Below are 15177 nucleotides of genomic sequence, written 5' to 3' on the forward strand. Positions count from 1 at the left end.
CCTATAGGATGGCCAGCTTGGAAAGGCGGCTGATGACAAATGAATGGACAGCTCAAATGCATAAACATCACTGCATTCACAGCAGAGGTCATCACTCAAGAGTTCTCTCTGCGACCTCTCTGATGGGGAATGGGGGTTGGGAGGCAGCCTGTCTGAACACATCCAATGACAGGTAGCTCACTTCCTGGTTTCCATCTACCTTCCCACCAAGAGCTGTGCTTCTCAGAGCCATTCAAGCAGCGGCAGGAATGCAGGCCCTTCCTCACGGATGCCCTGGAGCCCACGGGCAGGATCTGCATTCCCCCGTCTCTTCCACAGCGTGGTGTCTCCACAGGAGGATCTGACCCCCAGGAACTGAGGAAGGCAGGGTTCTCTGCCCAGCTTAGTGACAAACTGAAACTGTCACAGCCTCATCCACTGAACATGCTTACCCCTGTGGCTGCAGCCTGGCAGCAGAAGCACCTCAGTGGTGAGCCTTGTCCAGGAACCAGGTGGATTCACCTGCACACTTTTAGGTACAGTGATGGAACTGCTACCCAAATCGGATGAAGTCTAAAAGTGCTCCTCAAGCAGAAAGACCAGGTGAGATGGTTTCAGGAAAAGCTGGATCCAGGGTCTCAGATACTGTTCCCTCATCCATCTGCTCCTGCCTCCACTGTGAGACCAGTTTTACCCCTTGGATAGAAACCAGCAAGTGGCTCCTGTATCCTAAGGACTGGATGCTCCAACTGGCCAGGCCTGGGCCATGTGGGAGAAAGGTGTAGTTTCCCAAGGAGAACGCAGTGTACTGTTAACAGGAATGGAGGAAAGGGGTGGAGCAGGCACAAACAAGGGCTGTGCCAGTACTACATTCTATCCTGATGATCACAGCCAGTAGCCACATATCTGGACAAAAACAAACGTGGCGGTGCGGGGAGGAGGGAGTGGGCAGGGGCACAACCTCAGGGCAGGCAGTGACCCAGGGGCTCAGAGATCCCATGTGGGTGTGATGGAGAGGAAATGGAGGACCGAAGGGCAAGATGGGGGTGGCAGGGATGGAAGCCAATAGCCCACTTGTTCTTCCCAGCCTAGTCAGGGTCATTTTGCTGTCTGAAGGTTTTTGCGTCCACCCAACTAGTCCAGGCCAGGCAAAAGAGGGGTTCACCTGCCCTCTGTCTCCCTGAGGTCCCTTAGAGAAGCCACTGTCTCAGCCTAACCTATGGACAATGTAAGGCCTCATTCCTTTGAGTCACTCTTAGGAAGTCCTACCTGAAGTCTACCCTGAGTTTCTCCTGCTGTTGGTTACAAATTAACAACTCTGCCCTGAGCCTCTCCAAAAGCCATCTGTTCCCACCTGACCTCCACGTGGCAGAAAAGGGAAGACCTAGGATGATGCCTGTGCCTTGACAGCACAAGAGAAGCCCCAGAGCTTTGAGTCATCCAAAATGACTCCTAGTTAACCCAGCTCAGAGTTCCTGAGTGCTCATTCTGGCCTTTCCTAATACTCCGGGGATCACTGCACCATTCCCACTTTTGCTTACTTAGCCTGCCCTGCCATCTCCCCACATCTAGTGAGAGTCATTAATTTATGAATTGAGTACCTCCTACGTGCAAAGGCTGTTTCGCTGTTCGAGTACTGTGGCCACAGCTGACATTTTAGTTCAGGAGTCAAAGATGAATCAAGTAATGAAAATTAACAAGGTGGTTTCAAGACAGCTGTAGCTGCCAGGAAGGAAATAACACAAGGAGGTGGATCCTTTCCAGGCATGGTCAGTCGAGGAAGGCCTCCCAGGGGAGGCAACATTTGAGCTGAGATCTAATGGATGAGATTGGCGCAGGCCAAGAGGACAGGCATAATTCATCTGGGTCCTCCAGGGAATACGTTCTGGGATGGGGAGTCCAAGGAGTTTGGGAAGATAAGGCCAGAGAAGGAAAAAGAGTGGGGAAGCAGGATGGGCCAGAGAGTCTCAGCTTCCACGACAGCTCCTCCGAAAAGGTCAGGTGGCCCCAGACGGGAGCTCTGAAACCCAGGTACCCTGTGTGCTCGCGGACCCTCTGAGCCTTGACCGAATGAGAATGGCGTAGGCTCAAAAGCTGAGGCTGATTCCTGCTGCTGTAAGCGGTTAGCTCCGTGCACTCTTTGCCACTGAACAGCGTGTTCTTTCTTGAAAGATCTACGGCCGCCACCAGGGGGTTGCCAATCTTTCAGGAACTGAGAGAAAGCCAGCGTGGCTGCAGATAAAGCAGGGGCAGGAGACGGCGGGCGGGCGGGTCAGCTTCCCGTTTGCTCCTCCAGGTGGCGCTCCATCTCCCGCCCCGGGCCCAGCTCCTCCCGCGCCTGGGGAGCCCAGCAAAGAAGATTAGGCAGGAGGACAAAGGAGGGTGTTTATTCCAGGATCCCTCCCCGGGATTTTTTTTCTGTTTTTTAGGGGAGGGTGTGGGGGGACTGCCCTTTCGTTGAAGGCACCTGCTGTCCCGTAGCTGCACCATTCTGTCAACCTTCTGGGCCCGATTGATCCCAATCTTGCTTCCGGCCCACTGCCCCCCTCTCCACACTCCACCCACACGCTTTGTATTTAATGCCTTCCTCACTAAGCTCTCCTTGAATTATCCTCCTCCGAGAGTGCCAACTGCTCCCTCCTGGGCTCCTGACTCTGTGGAGAGGACGTGGCCTGGAATGTGTAGACCTGGGCTGTGGTTGGGGAACCTCAAAGGGTTTCCCTGGGCCCAGGGAACGGCCACTATGCTCCTCTAGGACTGACTGTCGGCATACTCGTGTTTCTGCACGGCTGCTTCTCAGATGTCTCCGGGACCAGAGGCAGAGAAAAAATGAGGGAGGTCTGTGACCTCCGGTGGAGGATCTGACTTCTCAGCTAAGTCTTTCACTATCAGTCAGGAATCTCAGATTGCAAGTGACAGAAACTCAACCTACACAGGCTTCAGCAAAATAACAAACCACATGCAAATTTAGGAGTTGGGGGCAGTGGGGTAGGGTATATTGATTCACAAATGCAAAAGCTCAGGATACTCAGGCTTCAGGCAGGGCTGGGTCCAGGAGTTCTGCGGATGCCACAGGCGCTCAGCATCACCGAATCTGCTCTCTTTGGGCATAGCTTCAGCCTTAGGAAGCCTCCATCCTTAAGAGCATCTCACTTTTGCATCACACCATTTATAGCCGAAAGTGTAGCTGCATCCCAAGTACCTCCAGTGAAAGTCCTGGAATTAATTTTCATGGGCTCCAATGGACTCATAAGCCTCCCTCTGAATCATCACCTAACCAGTAATAGTTCACTTTTTAGCCAGGCCTGGGTCACATGGAGTCAGGAATCAGGAAGCAGGTCATATCCACTGAACCTCAGAGACCAAGAATTGGGGAGAGAAAGTTCCCCAAAGGAAAATGAAGCGGCGGGGCGGGGGGTGGAGGGGTGGGGGGGGTGGGGGGGTGGGGGGGTGGGGGGGGTGGTGGCAGCTACCACAAGAAGCAAGAAGACAGGGTTTTGGGAAGGAATAAACAACATATGGCCACTACCTCCCCTGGGTCCAGTCTTCTTATGTTAAATATCCCACATCCTTGCTTTCCCTCTTCAGCGATACAGACTTCATCTCAATGCTGCCATAATCCAGCACCTGAAACAGTGTTCATTAAAGTTTTCCTGAATAAATGAATGAATGGCAGAAATCAATGCCATATCCTGGTGTTACCTAATCGTTGTTGTTTAGTCGCTAAGTCGTGTCTGACTCTTTGCAACTCCATAAACTGTAGCCCACCAGGCTCCTCTGTCCATGAGATTTCCCAGGCAAGAATACTGGAGTGGGTTGCCATTTCCCTCTTCAGGGGATCTTCCTGACTTCAGGGATCAAACCTGCATCTCCTGCATTGGTAGGCAGATTCTTTACAGCTGAGCCACTAGGGAAGCCTGTCACCTAACTGAGACCTGTATAAATTTCCCAATGCTTCTGTAACAAAGTAGCATAAACTGAGTGGGTTAAAACACCAGAAAGTGGAACTTCTCTGGTGGCCAGTGGCTAAGACTCTGTGCTTCAGTGCAGGGGGCCGGGGTCAATCCTTGGTCAGGGAACTAGATCCCACCTGCTGCAGCTCAGACCTGGCACAGCCAAATACTTAAAAAAAATATTTTTTTTAATCAGAAATTTACTCTACCATAATTCTAGATAATAGAATTATCTATTCTGTTAGAGGCTAGAAGTTCACAATCAGGGTGTTGTCAGAACCATGCCCTCTGCAAAGGCTCTAGAGAAAAATGTCTCCTCGCCCCTCACAACTTCTAGGGGCTCCTGTCAGTCCCTGGGATTCTTGGTCTTCCAGCTGTGTCATTTTAGATTGCACCTCCATGGTCACATGTGTGTTTCTGTGTGCACATTTCTGCTAAGAACACCAGTCATCGGATTATGGCCCACCTTAATCCAGTATGACCCCATCTAAACTTGGCGATTTCTACAAAGACTCTTTCCAAGTCACGGTACATTTTCAGGTACGGGAGGTTAGGAGTAGAACACATCTTCTGGGGGGAACACAATTTTTTAAGCGCTTATTTATTTATTTGGCTGTGCCTGTTCTTCGCACACAGGATTATCAGTCTTCATTGCAGCTTGCACTCTCTTAGATGTAGATGTAAGATCTAGTTCCCTGACCAGGGATCAAACCCAGGACCCTGCACTAGGAGTGAGGAGTCTTAGTCACTGGACCACCAGGGAAGTCCCAGGGGGGACACCGTTTATACATATTAAGATTGGCTAAAAGATGCTGCAGTAACAACCGTATCCCCAGATCTTAGTGGTTTTTTACGTCAAAGTTTGTTTTTCCACTTACCAAGCCTGCAGTGGTAAGTGGGACTGGTTGCTTTCATTTTGTGGTTCTGCCACATCACCATGGGGCCCTCACGGTTACCACAGCTCCCAGGGCGATCACAGCAAGTCGCCAAGGCAGAGACAGCTAAATGGATGCACAGGGGTCCTGGAATGTATGGCATGTGCTCACCAACAAGTTCACTACCACTAGATATTTCCTATGCTCCCCTAGTCCCCTGGGCCTTAATCACTGCTGGGCACTGCCACGGCTCTGCTGGTCACCATGAACACCTGCTTCTGCAGCGTTCAATGTCTCTAAATAGTGTTAGGGAAATTAAAATAGAAGAAGTCTTGTTCAGACTTAAGAAGCAGGAGAGCAGTCCTCTGACCTTGCTTCTGACTGACCTGCCTGGACACTCCCGGGATCCTGTGCCTGCCCGCAAGCACAGGAAGTCAAGCAGCACTTTAGTTAAGGAAGGGAGTGAGTCTTGGAATCCTTGAGCCCCTGAGGGTCTGGCCAAACCTCTGGGGTCTAATGAAATCCTATGACTCACAAGGTGAAACAAACAGCATTGTGAAAACGTGGAAGTCAAACCAGAGCTGCATTTGGGGGCACAAACTGATGATATCAGTTTGCGGCCTGATATGATAAGTAGGAACCCCCAAAACAGCAATCTGAAGTCTCACCCATGCAGTGGACACACTGCCCGGGACCTTTTCCCATTTGGGACTCCGGATTGCTATTATTCAGGACTTCCTAGCATGCTATTTAAGTCTGGAAGTTGGTTGGCCAGATTTGTTGATGTGTATTCTGTTACTCTTCTCTGATGTTTCTATTGTTCTTTTCTTTCAATGATTGCATATTGAAATTAAGTTAAAGAATCCTCTATTAAATATTGAAATTGTTTGTAATAAGTGGTTTCTTTTGTTAAAGAATCCTTTGAAACTGAAACAAAAGAAAAACTTTTAGCAAAACATAAATTGGCGACATGAGCAGGATTCGTGAAACAAAATGCCACTCTAGAAGAAAGAGGTTAAGATTAATGAAGATTTTATTCCTGGATGGGGAGATTTGCCTTACTGCTCATTAGCTACTGAATGGGACATAGCCACTGGATTGTGTGAGAATGGAGACCCCAAATTAAAGCAGACTGAAGCTTTAGAATTTATGGATTGTTTGTGGCTCGTGCCAATTAAGAAACAACAAGAATGTACAGTGCTGAGTCGGAGAGGCCAGATCCTCCTCTCTGCCTACATGTAAGGTACAGGAACCCAAATCAAAATTGGCTGAAGAGAAATTAAAATTGGATAAAGAGTTATGCAATTTATAAGGATAACTGTCCATGTTACAATGTCAAAGTTGCATTTTAGCTGACCAAGTCTCCACTTTTCAGTCAGTAGCCAGAAAAGCTACCGTAAAGTTTGCAGAAGTTAAATAGCAAAAGCAGTGCAAGAAAGTTCATCTGGCGACAGCTAAAGCAGGAAGGGGTTGGGACCCTGACACTTGGGATGGGAGATTAATCCCTCCAAAATTCAAGGACCTGCTTAGACTGTAAAGTTTTTAGCTAACCGGGCTAAAGGACGTAGATTTTGCGTGAGTGTTAAGTTGCTTCAGTCGTGTCCAACTCTTTGCCACCCCATGGTCTGCAGCCCACCAGGCCTTTCTGTCCACGGGGATTCTCCAGGCAAAAATACTGGAGTAGGTTGCCATGCCATTCTCCAGGGGATCCTCCCTACCCAGGGATTGAACCCACGTCTCTTTCGTCTCCTGCACCGGCAGGTGGGTTCTTTACCACTAGCACCACCTGGGAAGCCCTAGAGAGGTTTTACCTAAAGCTAAACAACAGATAATGGAATTTTAAAACTCCCCAGGCAAAAAGGAGACTCAAAAATATATTAGGCTATTTGGTTTCTGGAGACAAGATATTCCACATTTGAGTCAGATATTGTGTCCACTTTACAAAGTAGCTCAATGTGATGGAAGTTTATTAAATAATTAGGCCATTTCCAAATAAAATAAGATGCTAAAACCTTACTAAACACTGGCTTCCTCCCGCAGAGAAACTAGCGCTATTTTGGACTATTAATTGTCAATTAAAAAAACTGCACAAAGTGAGAGTGCTGAGTTAAGTTTTATTGGGGGCAATATGAGGACTGCAGCCTGGGAGACCGAACCCCAAGTAGCTCTGAGAAACTGTTTCAAAGAGGTGGGGGGAAGCGACAGTGTATAAGTGATTTCGGTAAAAGGGGGAATGCAAGCATTCAGGCACATATTTTTTGTAGAAAGTTTCTGCTGGTCTCATGAAGCTTCTGCTAGTCATGAGAAACAATCGTCACCATGAACAAAGTTAGTGCTTTTCTAGATGTGAGGAGATAGAATTGAGCTCATAAAATTAGCTCCTGAGAATATCTAACTGACTAAAGGCCTGTCCTACCAGTTTTCCCAGAGCACAGAGTGCCTCATTTCTGCTGTCCACCTTGAACTCCTTCAGGGAGTGTTGAATGTCAGCAGCTGCAGTGGCACTTGATTTAATCCTTGTAGAGGTAGAAATCCTTGCAGAGGTAGATGGCAAGTCGGCATGGCAAGTGCCAATTTGTGGCTGACATAATGAATATTTTAGGTACCATCCTGAGATCTTCTCTATAAGCAAGTAAACACTTTTTTAAGAAATTAGCACTGGTATTTATGGTCACTGACCTATGCTGCTGCTGCTGCTAAGTTGCTTCAGTCGTGTCCAACTCTGTGCGACCCTATAGATGGCAGCCTACCAGGCTCCGCCGTCCCTGGGATTCTCCAGGCAAGAACACTGGAGTGGGTTGCCATTTCCTTCTCCAATGCATGAAACTGAAAAGTGAAAGTGAAGTCACTCAGTCATGTCTGACTCTTCGAGACCCCATGGACTGCAGCCTACCAGGCTCCTCCATCCATGGGATTTTCCAGGCAAGAGTACTTGAGTGGGGTGCCATTCCTTCTCCCACTAACCTATAGAATGCTAATATAAAGGACAGTTCATGGTTGCTTAAGGAAAGTAGAATGTGTGTTTTTAGTAAAGAAGGTATGAAGAATGGAATTGCATTTTGTTAAGGGAAAAGGAAGTAGGTGAGACTTACCGGTGTCTGTTTTTGAGTGGGAAAATACAGTTATGGATACAGACGGTGGTAAGAAAGGTTTGTGGAAAGTAGATCACGAGAAAAGTGTTCTAGGCATGGTACAAGTGTTCTTGGGATGTTGAACTGTCTTTGATAACAGATTTTAAGTTTCTTTTCCTCTTAAGTGATCTGTTCTATATTTGCCTTTGAAATCTTTTATTGTTACTTTGGCTGAATGAATAACTATTGTTTCATAGTGACCTATGATTTTATCTAACTGAGTAATCTAAACCCTTTGGTATTTTTGACACAACTTACTAAAATCCAATTCTAATGAAGCTCTTTTGTCTGTTTGCCTACTTAGTCACTCAATCGTGTTCAACTCTTGGCGACCCCATGGACTGTAGCCTGCCAGGCTCCTCTATTCATTGATTCTCCAGGCAAGAATACTGGAGTGGGTTGCCATTTCCTTCTCCAGGGAATCTTCCCAACCCAGGGATCGAATTAGCATCTCCTGCATTGCACGCAGCAATGGCAACCCACTCTAGTACTCTTGCCTGGAAAATCCCATGGATAGAGGAGGCTGGTAGGCTGCAGTCCATGGGGTTATGAAGAGTTGGACACGACTGAGCGACTTCACTTTTACTTTTCAGTTTCATGCATTGGAGAAAGAAATGGCAACCCACTCCAGTGTTCTTGCCTGGAGAATCCCAGGGACGGGGGAGCCTGGCGGGCTGCCCTCTATGGGGTCGCACAGAGTCAGACACGACTGAAGCGACTTAGCAGCAGCAGCAGCATTGCAGGCAGATTCTTTACTGTCTCAGCCACCAGGGAAGCCCTGAAGCCGTTTTGACCTCTAACTAATTTTGAGGGTGCTTCAGAGGTCCCTGAGGCATCCCAAAGAAAGATATTAAACTAATTAGGTTCATTTGGTATGTTAAAAGTACATGGAAAAGAAGTCAAAGTGTTAGTCGCTCAGTCGTGCCTGACTTTTTGCAACCCCATGGATTCTAGTTCCCCAGGTTCCTCTATCCATGGAATTCTCCAGTCAAGAATATTGGTGTAAGTAGCCATTCCCTTCTCCAGGGGCTCTTCCTGACTCATGGGTTGAATCTGGGTTTCCTGCTTGGCAGCAGATTCTTTGCCATCTGAACCAGCAGGGAAGTCAAAGGTACATAGGAAATACTGTCAAATAAGTAATAAACCTTCCCAGGTTATATTGTATGGCAAATGTTACTAATACAGCTATTTTAGAAATTAAATAGAATTCATAAGGCTCTGGCATGTCCTAATAAAATGTTATCAGTCATAATTCTAGTTACATGTATTAACTTAAAAAATACAGCCTAAAAGATGAGATTTATGTTTTATTGAGTGGGAACTTTTAGGACTTCAAGCCCAAGAGACAGGATCTCAAGGACCCCTGACAGAACTGCTTCCAGGAAGTGAGGGGAGGAGCCAGGTTATACAGAAGTTTTCCAACAAAGGGCATGTAGTCTGAACATCAAAAGGTTATTGTTAATTAAAGAAAACCAGATATCCCAACTTGAGGAATCTCTTTCCTATGTATGGGAAGATTGAGTCTGGGCTCACTGAATTTACTCCTTTCATACACATATCCTGTGTTTTCCCATCTTGAGCTTCTTTTCCTCGGGGCTCACCATAGGGAATGGCTGTAGTCTGGTGGTTACTGAAAACTGAAACTGTCAGTCACTCAGTCATGTCCAACTCTTTGTGACCCCAGGAACTGTAGCCTGTCAGGCCCCTCTGTGCATGAGATTTCCCAGGCAAGAATACTGGAGTGGGTTGCCATTTCCTTCTCCAGGAGATTTTCCCAACCCAGGGACTGAACCCGGGTCTCATGCACTGCAGGCAGATTATTTACCAGCTGAGGAAGCCCCTGATGGTTGTTAGATAGCAGGTATTCTCCTTCCTGCATGCCCTTAGGGCTCACAGGCTCACATTCAGTTCAGTTCAGTAGCTCAGTCGTGTCTGACTCTTTGCAACCCCATGGACTACAGCACGCCAGGCCTCCCTATCCATCACCAACTCCCGGAGTTTATTCAAACTCTAGTCTATTGAGTCGGTGATGCCATGCAACCATCTCATCCTCTGTCATCCCCTTCTCCTCCTACCTTCAATCTTTCCCATTAGAAGACTGTAATTGCTGATGACTGTGACATTCTAATTTACTGATATGGCAAGAAATACTCCATTTCTCAACACAATATTCCATTGACAATAAACTGCGGAACATTCTTAGACAGATGGGAATACCAGACCATCTTACCTGTCTCCTGAGAAATCTGTATGCAGGTCAAGGAACAACAGTTAAACAACCAGACATGGAACAATGGACTGGTTCAAAAATAGGAAAGGAGAATGACAAGGCTGTACATTGCCACCCTGCTTATTTAATTCCTATGCAAAATACATCATGGGAAATACAGGGCTGGATGAATCAAGATTGCCAGGAGAAATATCAACAAACTCATATATGCAGGTGATACCACTGTAATGGCAAAAAGTGGGAGGGAACTAAAGGGCGTCTTGATGAAGGTGAAAGGAGAGTGAAAAAACTCAACATTCAAAAAACTAAGATCATGGCATCCGGTCCCATCACTCATGACAAACAGAAGGGGGAAAAGTGGAAGCAGTGACAGATTTTCTTTTTGAGGGCTCCAAAATCACTGCGGACAGTGACTGCAGCCATGAAATTAAAAGACGTTTGCTCCTTGGAAGAAAAGCTATGACAAATTACTCTCCCTTTGAAAAACTGTTGTTAGCTTCTGGGCTTTGATTGATACGAAACAATTGACTATAGATCATACTGTAATATTAAGACCTCAAGTGACAATCATTCAATGAGTACAAAGTTCCCCCAAAACCCACAGGATTGGGCAAGCCCAGGAGTCCAGCATAATAAAATGGAAATGATACATTCAGGACCAAGCCAAACCTGGGCCACATGGGTTCACGGCATTACACAAAAGAATTTCTAAAAGTCTTACAAAAGGGCTCAACCAACAGACTCTAATTAAGCCTAAGATAACTGAGTTACGTGTAAAATGGTGTATGCCCTTGGACTGTGCAAGAAAAACAGCATGCGTGGTTTAGTGATGGATCAGCTAAATATATAGGATCCACTGTGGTGACATATAATCTGGTCACTACTAAATCACTGACAACTACTGGGGAAGGTAAAAGTAGCCAATTTGCCAAGTTATAGAGATTACTTTGCCAACAAAGGTCTGTCTGGTCAAGGCTATAGTTTTTCCAGTGGTCATGTATGGATGTGAGTTGGACTATAAAGAAGGCTGAGCACAGAAGAATTGATGCTTTTGAACTGTGGTGTTGGAGAAGACTCTTGAGAGTCCCTTGGACTGCAAGGAGATCCAACCAGTCCATCCTAAAGGAGATCAGTCCTCGGTGTTTATCGGAAGGACTGATGTTGAAGCTGAAACACCAATACTTTGGCCAGCTGACTCATTTGAAAAGACCCTGATGCTGGGAAAGATTGAGAGCAGGAGGAGAAGGGGACAACAGAGGATGAGATGGTTGGATGGTATCACGAACTCAATGGACATGGGTTTGGGTGGACTCTGGAAGTTGGTGATGGACAGGGAGGCCTGGCATGCTGTGGTTCATGGGATACCAAATAGTGGAACATGACTGACTGACTGAACTGAACTGATGCTGTTTATCAGGTATTAAAGCAAGAAAATCTAACTGAATGCCATATATACACAGATTCTTGGTCGGTAGCCAATGGATGGGCCACCTGGCTTCCCCTATAGGTAAAGAGTAACTGACTCCAAAGAGCTATGGGGAGAATTATGGTCTGACATTTGGGAAATTGTTAAAAGTACCAACATTTCAGTCTTTCATGTAGATGCTCACAGGGTTCCAAATTCTACAGGATGATAGTATAACTCTATTAGAGATGAACAAGCCTGAATCCAAGCAGTAGAAGTCTATCCAGATTCCAGTGACTTAAAAGTTTTGACTCTGTGGGCACATCAGAAATGTGGCCATCTGGGAGAAAAAGGAACATACAGACTATTCTTCAGCTAAGCCTGTAATGAGGACTGTCATTCACGCCTCAACCTTCAAGGATAGGCTACAATTAAAAGAAAAATATGAAGGAAGCTATTGGGGACTCTTCAGGCTGGAGAAACATGAGCCAGACCGGAACTCAGGATAACTTTTGCCCTGCCAACAAGGTCTGTCCTTTCTTAACTCTGACTGTCTATGAACAAAATTTATCTGTTTTCTAGATTACACAGCACTGCTAAAGCTACAGCTCAAGCCTTGAATACAAGTATTATGTGCCAATTTTATGTGTTACTTTAATAACTGTACCCACTTACTGATAGATTGTGACAAAGCTACCTAGGGACTGCTACGTGGACCAGCTTCTCACATTTGAGGAACCATGCTTATTGGAGTACTCCACCAACTATTGTGAATGGACTATCTTCCCTAAATCCTTTAATATGTTTTTTTAAAATAGTCCCTCAGTTTATATGTATTGTAACCAATGATGTAGAAACTACTTCTATGTATCAGTTAGGTTTTCCAGAAACCTAACATATGTTGATCATTTATATTGAAAAGGGACCACCTATTATTTTCCTCCTATGAGAACTTTTTATTAAGGACTCAGATGTTATTTCCTACTTTGTCTACTCCTAATATTAGATTTTCCTTAGAACCTTTATGTAAAATTTTGCAAGGAACCAAAGAGTTACAAAATTTCACAGAGAACTGCAATTGTGCCTTGATAGAACATTCTATCATTACCACTGTTGCTGCCAATAAGATAACGGAAGTAAGGGTTGATGTATGAAAGCATACTTCTCATTTATGTTGAAACTTTTTCTTTACTAAATTCTCTACTGCTCAAAAATTGTTCTCTGCAATGTTTAACCTGTTACTTGTGTCCTTGATCACTTTATTTCTGTTGACTATCTGCAATTGTTACTTGACTTATAGAATTAAGAAGATTGCTCACATTATTTTGCCTTATTCCTATGCTCGCCAACCTAAATAATCCCGAGGTCGACTTTTAGGGAAATTAAAATGGAAGAAGTCTTGTTCAGGCTTCAGAAGCAGGAGAACAAGCCTCCGACCTTGTTTCTGACCTGCCTGATCACTGCCCAGATTCTGGATCTTCCCTCAAGCACAGGAAGTCAGGCAGCACTTTAGATAAGAGAGTAGATCTTGGAATCCTTGAGCCCCTGAAAGTATGGCCAAACTTCTGAGGTCTAAGGAAATCCTATGACTCACAAGGTGAAACAAACAGCATTGTAAAAAGGTGAAAGTCAAACCAGAGCTGCATTTGGGGACACAAACCGATGATGATATCAGTTTGTGGCCTGGGATTATAAGCAGGAACCCCCAAAATAACAATTTGAAGTTTCACCTGTGACATGGACACGCTGCCTGAGACCTTTTCCCATTTGGGACTCCCGATTGCAGTTACTCAGGACTTCCCAACACACTGTTTAAATCTAGGTGTTGGCTGGCCCAGTTTGTTGATGTATATGTATTGTTTCTATTTCTCTTTTCTTTCAATGATTGCATATTGAAATTAAGTTAAAGAATCCTCTAATAAATATTAAAATGTTTGTGTGTGACAAGCGGTTTCCTTTGTTAATGAATCCTTCAAGCCTGAAACAAAAGGAAAACTTTCCACAAAACAAATGGGTACCAAGCACCTACACTGGGCACCAATACCCTTGAAATGCCAAAACTGCACAGGTTGTGAAGAGGTATAGTCAAAGCTGCCCTGTTCCAGAAGTACCCAATGTCTTACAAAGGTTTTGGGGGAAAACACTAAACCTCAAATGGGGCAAGTGATGTAAATGAGCAAGACTGAGCTGAGTCACATGTGAGGCAATAGAGAACGGTGGGGACTGTGGCAAACCAAAGCCCGCACCTCATCTAACGAAGGCAGCTGCTGTTTGGCTTCAGCTATCATTCCCATGTGGAAACTGGCATCCAGTACTGCCAGGTTTGGGGGAATTTCTGAAAGAAAACCAGAAAGTCAGATTTTTACAAGTTTCAAAATGCTGTTCAGGCGGGATTCAGCCCACAGGCCACGAGTTTGTAAGCCCTGCTTTAGTGAGACAACTTTTTCCGTTTTCATTCCCAGCTCTCTGCTCTCCAACTTGGCTCTCTGGTAATCCAGAGGCTGTGGACCTGAGCCAAACTGGGCTAAGCCAGGAGGCAATCCCCCTCCCCCACTGACCTCAGACTCACCCTCCCCAAAACAGGCAAGGCTTCTCTCTGGGTTAGGACAATGGGCCAGGCTCCCTCCTGTGGGGTGAAGTCCCTCCCAAGGGGTTCCTTTCAGACTGACTTCTGACCAGCCAGCAGGGCATGCCTGTCAGACAAGCCTGTACTTGTCTGAAACCCACTGAGACCGAAGCTGCAGAGGCTTTTCTGGATCTTACAATAAAGACCAGATTCATCACTCTGACTTCCGACACCCTCACAGGCAGATTGTCACTGTCCATTTCAGCCCATGATGTTGCTCCTCACATTGGTCCCTGCTGCCCCTCAGTTCCATCTCCCCCCTCCCCCACTTCACCCCCAATTTCCAGACAGAGGGAACTTGCTGTCCTTCATCTCTGGACCTTTGTAAATGATGTTCCCTAGACCATGAAGATCTCCTGGAGGAGGGCATGGCAACCCACTCCAGTTTTCTTACCTGGAGAATCCCCATGGACAGATGAGCCTGGCAGGCTACAGCCCATGGGGTGGAAAAGGGTCGGACAGGACTGAGCCACAAGCACAGCATAGACCATCCCGCACCATCCCTCCCACCCTCAGCCCCCACCTAACACTTTCATGTCTTCAGATCCCAGCCCAGGAGTCACTTCTTCCAGGAAGCCTCCCCTGACCACCCATACTAGTTTAGGGACTGAGGTCAGGTATTCCCACACCTGCTGGAGATTCCCATCACAGCTTAGCACGTAGTGAATTCTCTTTCCTGAGAGAGAGGAAGGGGACGTTCCTCAGGGACAGGGACCAGGACTGCTGGGTATCCGAGTGGATATCTAGCACCTAGCGTTATGCCTGAGACCAAATAAATGCTTAAACATTCACAGAAGGAAGGAAAGAAGGGGAAGAGAGAAGGAAAGGGGGCGGGGGAGGCGAAGGAAGGAAAGAAGGGAAGGAGGGGAGGACGGAGGGACCCTTCCCTTTGTTTCCATCTCTGTACCTCTTTCCATCTCTCTCATCTCCAATGATCTAAATACTCTTTCTCTGATGGTCTGTAGGTGCGGCTGATCA

The sequence above is a fragment of the Budorcas taxicolor genome, chromosome 18, assembly GCF_023091745.1.
Source record: "Budorcas taxicolor isolate Tak-1 chromosome 18, Takin1.1, whole genome shotgun sequence".
Classification (NCBI taxonomy): Eukaryota; Metazoa; Chordata; class Mammalia; order Artiodactyla; family Bovidae; genus Budorcas; species Budorcas taxicolor.